Source organism: Acromyrmex echinatior, chromosome 5, assembly GCF_024713525.1.
Source record: "Acromyrmex echinatior isolate Ae372 chromosome 5, ASM2471352v2, whole genome shotgun sequence".
NCBI lineage: Eukaryota > Metazoa > Arthropoda > Insecta > Hymenoptera > Formicidae > Acromyrmex > Acromyrmex echinatior.
The window spans coordinates 9,945,335-9,960,626 of record NC_141856.1 but is presented as its reverse complement, the minus strand read 5'-3'; the positions used below and the strand labels follow the sequence as shown (position 1 = coordinate 9,960,626).

Here is a 15,292-nt window from a genome sequence, read left to right as displayed (position 1 = left end):
TTCGGGAGATTCAAATCTCGATTGAGATAAGATATTTTTCTTAATAAATTCTTTACACGGTGTTTTAAAGATACTCATTAGTATTAGTAATATTAAGTTGTTTGTCGATTTAATTTGTGATATTAGCTACTTTAACTTCAGGACTGTTTTTCAAAATCGATAAATAATTGTCGCACATTTTGCTTGAACTGGAAATTGTAAAAAAATTTACACACAAATACAGGGTCCGGCAAAATGATCTCCCACATTTTAATCTTTAATAAAAATGCCATTGTAAATGCTTTTTTAGATTTTATTTTTATTAACTGAAAATTTATGCTATGCCATTTGTTTTTATTGAGTTTTGAAAATTTCAAAGTCCAAGTGGCGACCATTTTTTTCGATACACATTCGAAGTTGATTTCTAAAAGTTTCCATCACTCGAGCAATAATTTGAGGCGATATTCCTGTAATTTCTTGGCGTATTGCTGCTTTCAATTCATCAATGGTTCGGGAGTGGTGTTGAAAAACCTTCGCTTTCAGGTAGCCCCAAAGGAAAAAGTCGCATGGGGCAAGATCGGGTGAACGCGCAGGCCACCCAACGTCTCCACGTAACGAGATTACGCGTCCTGGAAACATTTCCCTTAAAACGTCCATTGTCCTTCTTGCCGTATAAGCCGTAGCTCCATCCTGTTGAAACCACACATCCGAATGTTCAAGTTCTCTAAGTTTTGGTCACCCGATCTTGCCCCATGCGACTTTTTCCTTTGGGGCTACCTGAAAGCGAAGATTTTTCAACACCACCCCCGAACCATTGACGAATTGAAAGCAGCAATACGCCAAGAAATTACAGGAATATCGCCTCAAATTATTGCTCGAGTGATGGAAACTTTTAGAAATCAGCTTCGAATGTCGAAAAAAATGGTCGCCACTTGGACTCTGTAATTTTCAAAACTCAATAAAAACAAATGGCATAGCATAAATTTTCAGTTAATAAAAATAAAATCTAAATAGCATTTACAATGGCGTTTTTATTAAAGATTAAAATGTGGGAGATCATTTTGCCGGACTCTGTATTATTAAATATCAAAACTCGCTTTGATCGAATATGAATTTTCATTCAATGTGTGTGTTGAATCCATTTCGATCTATTTTTACTCAATATTGCTTGTGGATTGTTATCGAATAATTTAAATTTTAAGAAAAAAATTTAAATTTTTAGAAAATCATCTATATTACAACAGTTCGTAAATTTAATATTTAGAATTTATCAACAAACTTTTATTATTGTTATCAAAATGTAATGAATATCCTTCTAGTTTTTTTTCTCGCTCGCGATTCACAAGAAGGATAAAAAGCATAATAAAATTAATAGCATCCTGTCAAAGTTATTATATTGTTAAGTACTATTATTAAGAGTTCTTGGAAGACTTTTAGACTTTGAACTAATTTGAATAAGGTAGTTTGAATGATTCAAAAAAGTAAGTAAGTTTAGTTTTTGTTATTTCTATATTGTTATCTAATGTTTCTATTATTTCTGCTGTTATCTTATGTTCTAACGTCAAACACTCGTTAATATTGTAATGGCAAATTTTTCCACAAAATTACAAGTTTTATCTTTTGTTTTTTACTCGGAAACTTGCTGTCGAAAAGTTTGTAAAGTTACAGTCAAGTGCAATTTCGTAAGCTATTACTCATTTGAATTAAGGTGTCGAATTCTGTTTTAAATAATGTTAGATTTCTCAAAATCCCTATAGGATGAAATCGCGGAACATAATAAAATTTCCATTAATTTATGTAAAACCCGTTTTTATCAAACATTCTAAAATTTACATTACCTGTAATGTCATATTTGATGATATGGAATAGAATATCTGCATTATTCACATTCTGGATATTTTGTGTTGTTTGCCAAGGTCGTACGTTTTCCTTTCACTTCACCTGATATTATTATTACATAAACATTATTTTGTACAACATTATATTATTTTATTTTATGGTGATAAATTTCTCGGGTGATTCAGCAGCACTTATGGACACGCAGATGCTAGCTTCACGATTGACTGTCTGACGTAAAATTACGAAGGGCTCCTACGTTCTCCGGCCAAGTGAATTTGATCGATTTCCTGATCGAGATAGAGGATAAGACGTCGTGGAAAATATATGGTCGTCAGTCAATCACCATACGACATTCATGAGTTCATTCACAGCACTCCAAGTTCCGTACATTTCGTTTTGCAGATCAGCTGAATCCGATTTCGAAGTGAATTTGCAGTCCATGCGACGTGGTCAGCCGCCGACGTAATACTGGGAAGTCCACGCAGTACGGCTGCTACATTTAAAAAGTATCAGTCAGTTGCTATCGTGACTAGCGCGCGTCCATTGATGACGTCGATGCAGAACAGCTGATTGATAGATTAACAATATCGAATATTAAATTATATATAACATATAATTTTATTTTTAGTAATCGTATTGCGATAAATACTTATCAGTCACGTGTTATCATTTTTATAGACCGCATACATCTACAATTATTTTAAGAGATTGATGACATTTTATGATTTATTTTTATCAAAATATAATAATAAAATTATCATTTTTTATTTATGAAATTAATATATTAATATATTTATATATATATTAATATATTAATATTTTAATATTCAAACTTTTAATTATTAATATAAAAGGGCTAATAAAAGTGCAGCATAGATTACGATGTGCGGAATTATGTAAAAATCTTTATTGTATTAAGGGCAAGATGACATCTTCAAATTTTTTGAATTGGACGTTTCGACTCACTTTGGATTCTTCCTCAGCAATAAAATTATGAATAGAGCAAATTAGTTTGTCAAAGTTCATATAATTTGTCTTAAGTTTAGTGTTGATATTATTATTGATTTATTTAGTTGCTGACTTTACTCATCGTACAGTTGTGACGAATTATCAAAGCAATAGGCCTGTTCTCTTTGGCTGAACTTTTGCACCAGTTTATTTTTCTTCTTCTTCTTCTTCCTGAAGAGAAAAGAAAGAAAGATGAACTGATGCAAAAATTCAACTAAAAAGAACAGGCCTAATGATACAAGCCTGTGATCATTCTGTATCTATCTCGAAAAGAGATTTATTTTTACGATTGATCGAATAATGATAATTATTAGAAATTATTCAGAGAATAGTTTTCCTTCGATGGATTATACCGTATACAGAAATAGAAAAAACCTATATAAATACATTGTGGAATTAAAATAGTTCTTTTTGTCAATAGTGAATTCTCATAAATATGGCTAGCTATTTATCAGATTTTTTTTGTCTCATTGTATGAATTCGTTGAAGTAAATTGCAGAACTTTATTTTTTGCGCTACTAAATCGGTCAACGTATCTTCAGATAGACTCCACATTTATATATTCTATTCAGAACCGGCTTTAAGATCGTCTTTAGTTTAGTCTTTAATTTTTTTAGCTATTTAGCTTTTTCTATCTTTCACATGAATATTCAATATTAACGACAGTTATTTATTTCTGATTAAAAATTATTTAAGTAATATTTTATTTATTCCAATCAGTTGTAACTTTTAATTGAAGAATAAATAATTCATGTACATTTATTATTTTATTTTATCTATTTTTGTGTAGTGTACCTATTTAATCTAAAATAATAAATATTAAATTACATCTCTAAGAAAGATTTAATTTCTTTTTTTATAAAAAATTATTTAACACACATATACATATACATAAAAATAAATTCATAACTGATCGTGAATAGAATTTTACAGAAAAGATTACACTATCGTGTAATCTTTAATTAATGATACTGACATAGTTATGGCGTAAACGAATGGCAAAACGAATTGCGTCAATTTGACATGCGTTTAAGCAAATCGCACGTGATTAGCACGTGATTCTAGATGATAATTCATTATCAGTGGCAGAAAGAGACAGCGAAAACATGATAAATTAATAAAAATCGAGCGAATAAAAAGTACGCAATCGCTTATATTTGTACATACACGAATGACACAAGTAGATACAAATGCCTACAAATAGGGTTTCAGACTTTACTTACTTTTTCAAATAGCATATATCATTTTGCATTTACTTGTATCACTTGTATGTATACATATATAAGTTACTTACATAATCTTGTTAAATCTTCACTAATTCATCATTATCTCTCAGTTTATCTTTGATAAAAAATTCGTAGATCTCATGTGCTAAAAATAATTTCGGCTATCAAGTATTGTAATAATATTGTTATTATTATTATCTGTTTTTTATATTTACAATTTTTCTGTTTGTATTTTTTTTTCTTCTAAATTGTATGTACTTTACGTAGAAAAAAGCATTTAAATGCAAAAGAATATCGGAATAAAAAATAGAAAATATTCAATTAATTACATTTCGTTGATTTTTTTTATTTATGTTTCTTTATTCAACTTTTTTTATCGAAGAATGAAATGTAAAATTATTTAGTTCAGCTTCTTCTTGCTTGAAAATTCTTGGGATATGGCCAATACTTAAAAATGTGGGATTATTGTATCCTGACTGGAGAAAAATTCGAAGGATTCAGAGCACTTTGCACCGCAAATGACGCGCAAACGCGCCTCAAGGACTGCATTGTTCGCGAAACCTAAAACGCGCGTCTGAAGTCGAAAGTAACTTGCGTCTCAGCACCCCCAACTGTGCCGAGTTATATAGTGTATACTTATGTAGTAATGGAGATTGATACGAGTTAGGAAGCGCTTGGCGAGCGAAATAGAGCATGTCTGTAAATTCATGTCACTAAATTTCATTATTTTTTGTCTCGTTCACGATTTCTCCTTTTTGGCATTGCAATTTTGGAGATGATTGACACATCTCGTGATGTACATACTGATGCTGTTGATGCTGAATTTTACGAGATTTATTTAACATAGAAAATTTGTTGTTGCAACAATGTACAGAATGCTCAGTACGGGTAACCGGATTATTTAATTAACGTGCGCATTTAGTAGCGCGCGAAATTTCGCGAGCGAAGTAGCGGATGCGAACAGACTCTCAATCACATAATCCACTTTCAGCGAAAGTTATATTTCCATAATATAATTGTAGAATTATGGAGATTGGATTTGGCAAGTTGCAAATCACCCTTGGGTAACGAATATTAGCTCCGTGATAAAGTTTACATATTATTCGTTGCAGTATCAATGAAACATTTGCTCCAGGATGGATATTCGTTATAGATATAGATAATTAATGATTTATCAAATTTGAAAACATTTAAATGTCACGTTAAAGTATGTAATAGATAGCGACTTTACTTGAGATTTATTATACATTATAGTTACGTTATTATCAAATTTGAAAACATAAATAACATATAGATTATATATGGTTATTCTCAGTTCCATATAACCTACATATAGTATGTACATATAACATGTTTTACTTTTCAGTGTAAAAGAACAGAAGATTTTTCTTATGGTTTTGACGAGCACTTTACTAAACGTAACGTGTTACACGCATCAAAATAGCAGTATACACTTATGCAAGTAGCATTGGATCTGTAGTTTATTTGTCGTTACTCATCATGATTGCACCAATTCGAGCTTTGCGTTAACGCTCGTCTCTTTCCACCTCGTGACTTTGTTGTTTTGCGCTCGGTTGACGTTTGCTTGCATAATGTAGACGCTGATATCTTTACAGTGATTCTGTAAGTCCGGAAGTTGAGATTTTATACTCATACTCGGTAAATATTTCATTATACGCGCTTGACAATTGCCGCACTGCAGCCGAGGATGATTGTAAGTAAGGTATATGGTATCTATAAATACTCGCGCTCGAAAATGGACCGTTGCGTAAAAGATAGCAATATAGTAGATAGTATTAGTAAGAGACGTCTACGTGTCCCAAACTTCTGCCAAAACGGCGCGACGGCAGCGAGAGATTGCAACTGTTTGTTTCAGCATTAGGAGATTCCCATGACGTCAATTCGTCACGTGCTTTATATTTGGCGCTGATGATTAATTGCGTTTGTAGATACACGGAGTTTGCAGATAGATAATCGAATGCTGCCTGCAGCAGGTACCATTACGTACAGGTGGTTAAATCCGATAAGGTTGAGCTACATGCATGCACCGGCTGCATATTGTGCGCCATTTCACAATGATAACGACGCACAAGAAGGCCTTACTCCTTCGGTACTATTTTCTATTAATCGTATTGCTTCATTTAATATTTCAAAGTTTTGCTAACAAGTGTACTTTCTATGTTTACCATCCGATATTGAATTATTGAATTTCGCTATGTACAGGTCGCATGACCCTTTCAGCAAAAATCCGTAACAATATTATGTCCTGTGCTTACCATGATACGAAATATTTTGCAAAACTTTGAAAATGAAAACATCTATTTGAGTGTATATGTTCGTCCATTCATCCTTCCACTGCTCTATAAGCTAGTGTATGTTCTTATGTACATGTAGTACAGCTATGACGTCAGCAATCGACCACGTAAAATAGGTCTCGGCTCTCATCGAGACACAAATTCACGGATTGCGTATCGAAGTATACATTTGCTATTACAGTTATATACTTAAAGTACACATTATAACTGAACTTAACATACATGTTACAATTGAAAATTAAATTGCAGAATTTTGCAGACCAGATTGTTACGGAACATATATAATGCATAACGTATACACGATTTATCTTGTTACAATTGTAAATACGATCATATGCAGGGATTGCTATCAATATCGAATTGCTTTATGAAATGAATCAATTAATTATTTTTTTTTATAACAATAAACGTTGCTAGAAAATGTATAATTTTTTATTTAAGAAGCATGTATGACTTTCTTTGTCATAATATTCAACTTTTATTTTTAAAAAATACTCTCTTTATATTTAGGAAATTCAAATCATATAACGCAGAATTTCATCAGCCATAGCAACGCATAATACGTTACAGTTATAACCAGAAAACGGAAATATGATACAAAACCGATGTGTATATTGCAATATAGCCGCAAACAATCAAAATCAAATATACATATAATTGTATCTCACACATATACACACACATACATGTACGCACGCACGCACATGTATGTACGCATACACATACAATTCACCATCAAATTAACTATATGATATCAAAGTAACTATATAATTATTTAAAACACATTATGTATAATTATAATAATACACATATAATATTACATATAATACATTAATACTACTTTCAAAAAAGAAACACACTAGAAATTCACTTTATTACAAAAAAAAATTAAAATTAAAATATTAAATTAAAGATAAATAGGCGTCTAATTAAATTATCTTATAACGGATTATTTGTATATTAGGCATAATCCTTATTATCGAATCGCTTTTTTGCTACAATAATTCAAAAATTGAACTGTTAAAAAAAAGAATGGAAATATAAACAGAAAAAGAAAAAAGACTTTGAAAGGATATAATTTTATCCCTTTAAAATCAGTTATATCAAAATTGCATTTTAAAATTACAAAATTTTAATAATTTAAAACATTTAAACTTATTTTCTGGAAAACTTTGTTTCCTTGAGTCATATTGTTGTTGCAACAAATGAGCAATATTATCTCTTTTTTTTATCATTAAAGCACTATGATTACAGAGAATAAAAGAACAAAAAAATGCAAAATTATTGTTTCCGTACTTTGATAAAGACGTGCAATTGTAATACTTATGCGTCATATTTTGAAGTTCGTCATTTTGAACATACTGTGATGTAAAAGAATATGAAAGAGAGAAAGAGAGAGAGAGAGAGAGAGATGTGCTGACAATTTACTATTATCTTGATCGTGTCATGCTATTCTACATTTTTAACAATTTTGTAATTTAAACTATTTAGATTTATCAATCTCTTCTTCGAATATGGAGATACATCATATATTTATCGCTGTTTTTTTATGCACATGCGTGTCCCAGTGAAGTTTTTGTTAAAAATTTATATTTATATTTCTGCTTTATTTATATAATCAACAAAATTGTACGATTTTAATTATTTATAATAATTCATTTTTTACATTTATTGAATTTTAATTATATTTTTTCTAAAAATTTACATTATATATCTTACATCATATTTTATTAAGTTTCATAAATTTATCAAAAATTCTTCAAAACATGTAGGACGTCACTTTATGTTGTATTATATAAAAATTTATTAAAAGTACCAGCAATTCATACTATTGATTGCACCTTAAGTTAAATTCGTTTCAGTATCATCTGTAATTGTCATTTGCGATTTCTCATGCTCCGAATAGGGAGTGAAGATGACTTCCTGAAGTATATTCCACGCTTATATATTCCGAAGCGGTTTGCGACCGGTAGAGCGTATCCATGAGCATTCGTGCCTGACGTTGCGACACGTTGCTTTGGTGGCAGTGTGTGTGTGTGTGTGTGTGTGTGTGTGTGTTTGTATGTGTGTGACAGCCCTCTGTTAACAATATATGCACGATTATTACTAAAGCACATGCAGAAACTCCAAATCAGCAATCCATTTTTGTTATCTGGCATTAAAAATTCTTTCTAAAAATTTGGTAGGATGATTATCAGTTATCGTATTTCAACTTTGACAGTTTTATAACTAAATTTGATTAGATTATTGAAAAATTAAATTAAATTTTTTATTTTTTTAATTTACATGTTTTCTTATCACACTCATACGCGCGCGCACGCACACACATACACATGTATTATACTTACGTATATCTACAAGTATTTTTTAAATCATACAATTACATTTTGAAAATGGAATTTGGGAATGATTTGTAGCATGGAAATTGTAATTCTGATGCGATATTTTGATGACGTGAAAATAAGATTATAATCTGTTATTATTTTCCATTCTATAACGGGCATTGTTTGTGAAGCAACTCATGTCAGCGTCCAGTCGTGCATGTTACTAGAGGTATATCGACTGCTGTTCTGTTACGGACATAATTTACAACCTTATAAATCCCATCTAGTCACGTGTTGTGGATAGTGGATGAGCCATTGTCCTTCCTGTCGTACACTGCTGCGTTCCTTGCTTGGATGATCCTACCAATTTATTGTTTCTTCACTTAGAACGCAATTAACAGTGTTTAACGTATAATATTACTCGCATGCAACGCGAATCAAGTGCAAATTATCTTTCCTTGTGTTTGTTTAAGTTATGAGCATATTACTAAAAATAAAGCGATTTATCTGTAAAACTGTCTGAAATTTGATTGAAATTTGGGAATGTATTAATATTTTTTCTATGAATATTATATTATATAGAATTTTTATTAATATATTTTTGCTATTTGTGAAATACAATATATTAATTTCTTTTTTTTATTGCGAAATAATCTTATGCGTTTTGAAAATATTAAAGATTATCCGACTTTAATTCTAAAGAGCATACGTGTTTACAAATAATATATACTTTTATAATAAGTGCATACTGGACATGTACAAATTTTACAGTTAAAAGGCAAATTGAGTAATATAGATGCAACGCAAAATCAATTCTGCGCAATTGACGATCTATCAGGATATCCCATTATTAGATTTGACAATAATTCGTTTAAACAACGAAATTTAACGGCAACAAGAGTTACTATTAAATCATATCAAATTACTTCGATCGTAGTTATTTTCCCGTGAGAATAGTCATTTGGGGGCACGCTTGACCGCACAGGCATAGTACCGCTGTGCGCGATATATCACAATTTATGATGCCTACAGGAACATAGCTATGCAGGTATCGCATGGTATTCATCACTAGGATTGTTCAGTGAAAGGTTGTACTATCGCATGAATTTAAGCAATTTGCTGGAATACATATCGATTCCCCTTTGATAGCGAACACAGAGATTTCGTGAGAATATCTTTAATGAATATTTCGCGTATTAAGTCCTGACAAAAGATATATCGACAAGAATATCTAGCGTATCTCTAAGTTTTCCTTAAGTGCAATGTCATACTTAATGGCCGATAAATAAAAGATAAATATATATATGTTCATAAATCATCTTATTTAGATGGAAAGTATATGGCTTTTATTATAAGAGAAGAGAGAATTTACTAAATCACACGCGCGTAAATGTATCTAATGCTTTATCTGAGAAAGGTTAAGTGAGAATCATTGGCTGTTTTATTTCTGCTTTGAAAACGTTTACGTCTTGCGTATATTTTTAGTAATAATAACAAAATTCTGCTGAAACAGAATTTTTTAATGTCTATTTTTTAAAGTAACTACTGTATTTGCGATGAAACTACTTCATTTCTTTGCCTTTTTTGTTATAATGGAATTGTAAGAATTCAAATATTTTCTTAAAATCCTATTCATTTCTTAAATTCCTATTGATGGACGAACTGAAATAATCGACAGAAAAATTTTACAAGTAATTAGGTAGCACATATAAAAAAATCGTTTTTATATTTAATTATACAATATTTAAAATAAATTTCATTTTTGGCTATAAAATTTATTCTTTATAATATACGCACGACAGAAAAAGATATGTTAGTATAGTTTGTTATAAATTTTATATTTACGTTTTATAAATAAATAAATAAATATTTATTTATTTCATATGAAATCGGTATACAAAATATAACTAAATAATACGAAATTAAAAAATTTATATTGAGATACATAACGGAAAAAAATTATGGCGCAATAATAATATAAACATATATATATCTATAATTTTTACATAAGAATGTTATAATAATATTTATGGTTTTTATAACTCGTAGGATTCATCGTTGAGTTTTTTTAAACGAATACAGAATATAACGGTTTATGTCGCTGCATACATAATGTTTCGCGATGTTTGCCATGCATTGTTCTATCGAACTTCATTCGTTGTGTTGAACTTTAGCTTCTGAGCGAAGCTCAAAATAACTACGTACAGTCACGCACTGTTTCGCGGATTACTAATGTTACTGTTACTATGTCTGTTAATAATATCTCTCTGTCGTGCGTACTGTATATCTTCCGTGCATATGCAACGAAATACAATCAGGAAAATACATCTTTTATAATGAATTCCATAAGATTTACATTTAAAATTCAGATGTATTTCTATAAATCATGGAAAAGTTTAGATCACATTCATCAGTTATCAATAATATCAGTATTATAGTTATTATTAATATTAGTATCATTAATGTTAATATTTAATGTGTAAGAGTTTACTATTTTATTCTCTTATTTATTATGCAAATTGTATGATTCTCACAATATAAATGATAATTTTATGAAAATTTTTACTTTCGTACAAATACATAATATTTTTCTGAAGATAATTGTACGTATTTCTTATCATTCTCTCTCTCTAAATTTGAATCAGTGGATAATCATTGATATCAGTGCCAAATATGCCACTTATAATCAGTGAATTAAATGTGAGATCTCTAATCTAGCTAATCTTTATTGTGTGATCTAATTAACCTTGTTTTAGTATATAAATTCAATAAATATGATATTGGAAGATTGAAATTAACGTGCAAATATCAGTATTTACATTATATAATGCTCAAACATTCTTTCTTATTTAATTGAACTTCACTGATTATCAATGCAAAGTATGCCATTGGGTAATTAGTGATTATCCAGTGATTCAGATTTAGAGAGTACACATAAGATGAACATTTCCTAAAATTATATTATAAATTGATACTCACATCGATATATCATTCAAAGTATATAATTACATTATGAAGAGATAACAATAGTAATATTAATATTATTATAATGATAATTATGTTCTGAGTTTCGGTGCGAAGATAGTTTAAATTTAACTCTCTACTCAGAAATGTATATATATATATATATATATATATATAATTTAATTATAAAGTAGGGTATAACATATATACTAGAAATTTATTACAGTAGCAACAGTAAACTTACATTACTTGAGTGTTTACATATTACTGTGTCAAGTTGATGTACAATACGTATAATTCTCACAATAGCGTTGGTGTCTTATTAATTATTTTTTGGAGTTTTAAGATAACTTTGGAAGGAGTTCAAAACTTCATCTACGAAGTATTAAAAATTTATAAGTGTACTCGTAAAGTAATTTGCAAAGGGATAATTGCATCTCAAATAATTATTTACAATGGCTAATCTTTATGATATAACTGATGATAAAAAAAATATTATTAAGCATTTTAATTTGGTGCGATTCCATCATCGCAATTACATTCCAAAAAAAGCTACATTTTGTAGTACAAATCGAATTACAGTATATAATCATAAATCGTCGTGACACAGTCGTATTTTATGAATTTGCGCGACTAAATGATAAACGTAGTTCGTTCGCGGACGTTCAACAATTTCCCAGGAGGCCGATATATGTTCCTCGACAAATTCGATATCTTCGTATTTCGGCATCGTGCGTCACCAGCGCACTCAACGATGATGTAAAATCGATGCTTACGATCGAGAATCGCGATGTCGGGCACACTTGCAGACATCGCATGTATTACTTTGTACCAATCGCTATGTGTGCGTCGGCCTAGTCGGCAAAGTTCTGTTATACTCCTCTCTCTGTGCCCTGTATCCTTTCTTTCGCACATCCATGACGTCATTGCTATCCCTACCACAATCACCCGGTCACACTTCGACCCATGGTGATCTATCTCCGTCTTTCCTCCCTCTCTCTCTCTCTCTCTCTCTCTCTCTCTCTCTCTCTCTCTCTCTCTTGCTTTTGCTCCTTTTCCCTTTTATTGCTCTCGCTTACGCTCTTACCTTCTCTGTCGCGGAAAGAATCGCGAATCTGGCAAGGGTCGATACACCCCTACTCACACGATTCTGCCATCTCAACCGTCTGCACGGTTCAGCTGCGCACACATGGCTTGGCGCATATGCACGCAAAGATTGCGAGAAAGCAAAAAGAAGAAAGGAGAAATAGGAAGGTATATGCAAGAAAGTGAAAAGTTATCTTCTCATGTGGGAAAAGAAGCGAGAGATGTTCCAGCAAAGAAGAAAAAATAAAAAAGCTTCGTGAAAGGAGCGAGAGAAAGAGGATACATATGCGAGAATTAAAGTGGAAGACAAGTGGACAGTGTGGTGTACATACATATAGGAAAACTTTAAGCGAAGCAAATGGATCGCAAAGGGTGGTCTGCCATATAAAGAATGGCTGGCACATTGGAGAGAAAGACAAATAAATGGCGTTAGTACGGTCACGTACTTCAAGATCCACAGGGACGATAAGAAAGAAAGAAAAAGAAAGAAAGTTCTGAATAACGGAGCAGTAATAAGGGTAAAGGACTGCCGCAGACAAAATTTCTGTAACAGTAACCTTAAGACGAATTTAAGCCAATCAGGCTCAAACTGCTCTAGATCTACGTACTCTAATGAAAATAGCAGTAAACTTATCCATAAGACGAGTTTCAACCGGTTGAAATTTGCCTTATTGCGAGGTTATGGATAAGTTTTTACTGTTATTTTCATTTCCGTTAGATTATATAGATCTAAAGCAATGTTCTGATTGACTCATCAGCTTACGTTTTATGGCTGTTTTATCACTGTTGCGGAATTTTGTGTGCGGTAGGCCTAAGGACGAACAGAATCAAAAGTGAATAAGAACATAATGATCGACACAAAGTGTGTAGTGATGCGGATAAATGAGAGACAGAAAAAGAAACTGAAAAAAATAAATGGCTCGATAGATAAATAAATAGATAGGTAAGTGGATAGATAAATACGAGTAGAGAAAGAGAAAATGAGAGAGAGAGAGAGAGAGAGAGAGAGAGAGAGAGAGAGAACAGGGGATGAGGGCAAATTTATAGCCTCGGCGCGCTTGCACGCTCGAAAATTCGACAAGGACGTAGTCTAAAGAGAAAAACGGGGCGTTTTGAACGAAGTTGAGATGCGGATAATGCGAAACGGCCGGGTTAGAAGAATGGGAGCGATTTATGGACGGAATATTAAAATGAGCGAATGAGAGGAAAACTGAAGAGAAATAAATATCCGTAATACGCTTTTCAAAGATTCATCAAAGCGTTATATGTATGTAAACGAACGAAAATTAGAAATGTTCAAAATAGATTGACATTAGAGAAAATCATTTTTAGCTAATAAGGAAATGGAGAAAACACTTGAAAAAGTGATTGAAATGGAAAAAGAACGATTTTTTATATTGATGAAAATGGAACAAATAAAGAGCATTAAGGTGATCGCGTGCGAGCAAGCTGACAGGGAGGAAGTAATCGGGATCAAAGTAAATCCGAATGGGATGAAAATATAGAATATCACAGAGAATGTCGCAATTGATGCTAAACATCGCATAAACAATAATTAAAATGAAACTTAAATCTCGACGCAGAATCTTGGTTGAAAAATAAGAAGAACTGCACTAAAATCACAATATCGCGTCTGGCGTAAATGTGGTGAAAAAAGTCACATTAACAAAGGCACATTAAAAAATGCTATTCTAAAAAAAAGATTACATTGGGAATAAATAGTTAACGTCTGCAGCAAAATATCTTCTTTATCTTCTTATCTACGTTACTAACTAGGAGTACGGTTGATTACTTCAAGATTTTGATATTTTGATCATTTTTCTATGTATTTATTCTATGTATAGGATTGGCGTATTTCCGGTAATTTCTCGCAAAAATCAAAGAAAGTTCAACTTTAAAATCGGTTGAAGCAATGATAGGAGAAGCGATTTTAGGTATGAATAATGTATTTCCATTAACCTCAGTAAATATAGCAGAGTGAAGAAAAAATAGTAATACTTATAACTGAAACAAACAGCGCAGGTTGGAATATTGAGAAGGATTAAAACAATTAACAATATTAAATAAAAATAATTCTTAGGACCGTAAATGTGATTACACAACAAGTGTGAAATAAATATCTTTAGTGATCAAGCTAGCTCTTTAAGTAATAAAAGATGCAAAGTGAAAGTGATATGACGTTTTAAGGGGTGTATGGAGATGTTGGCTTAAGTGTCTGCGTGTGAACGCAATACGCACATAGGTGCGCCCTCTACTATGACGTCACAAGGGCGGGGTCCTCTCGTTAAAGGCATCGTCTGCTTGCATCATCGCTCGGTGAAAGGGTGTGCAACATGTGGGATGGGGTTGGTGTGTTGGATGACCGACGCGGACGGGCGTATCGTCGCCAGTATCGTTCTGAAAAAGTAACGTTGCTCTTCTTAAGAACATTCTCTTGCCCTTCGATAAGTAGTCGCGATGACGTTTTGCCGTCAAGATGAAAAGAGGGCCACGCGTGCTGTCGTTATTCTCGTAAGATGCAGGCATGCTACACAACTCTCGAACTATTGTC

General features: G+C 31.7%; 1 protein-coding gene across 2 annotated transcripts in view; it reads right to left on the bottom strand.

Moving 5' to 3' along the window:
* LOC105153517 (sodium-coupled monocarboxylate transporter 2) overlaps positions 1-2,320 on the bottom strand; it is a 30,345-nt gene extending 28,025 nt beyond the window's left edge. For both annotated transcript variants that reach the window (XM_011068417.2, XM_087406369.1), the window contains exon 1: positions 1,818-2,320. The gene's annotated coding sequence lies outside the window, so the exon portion shown is untranslated. The remainder of the gene's footprint in view (positions 1-1,817) is intronic.
* Between the last annotated feature and the right edge of the window lie 12,972 nt (positions 2,321-15,292).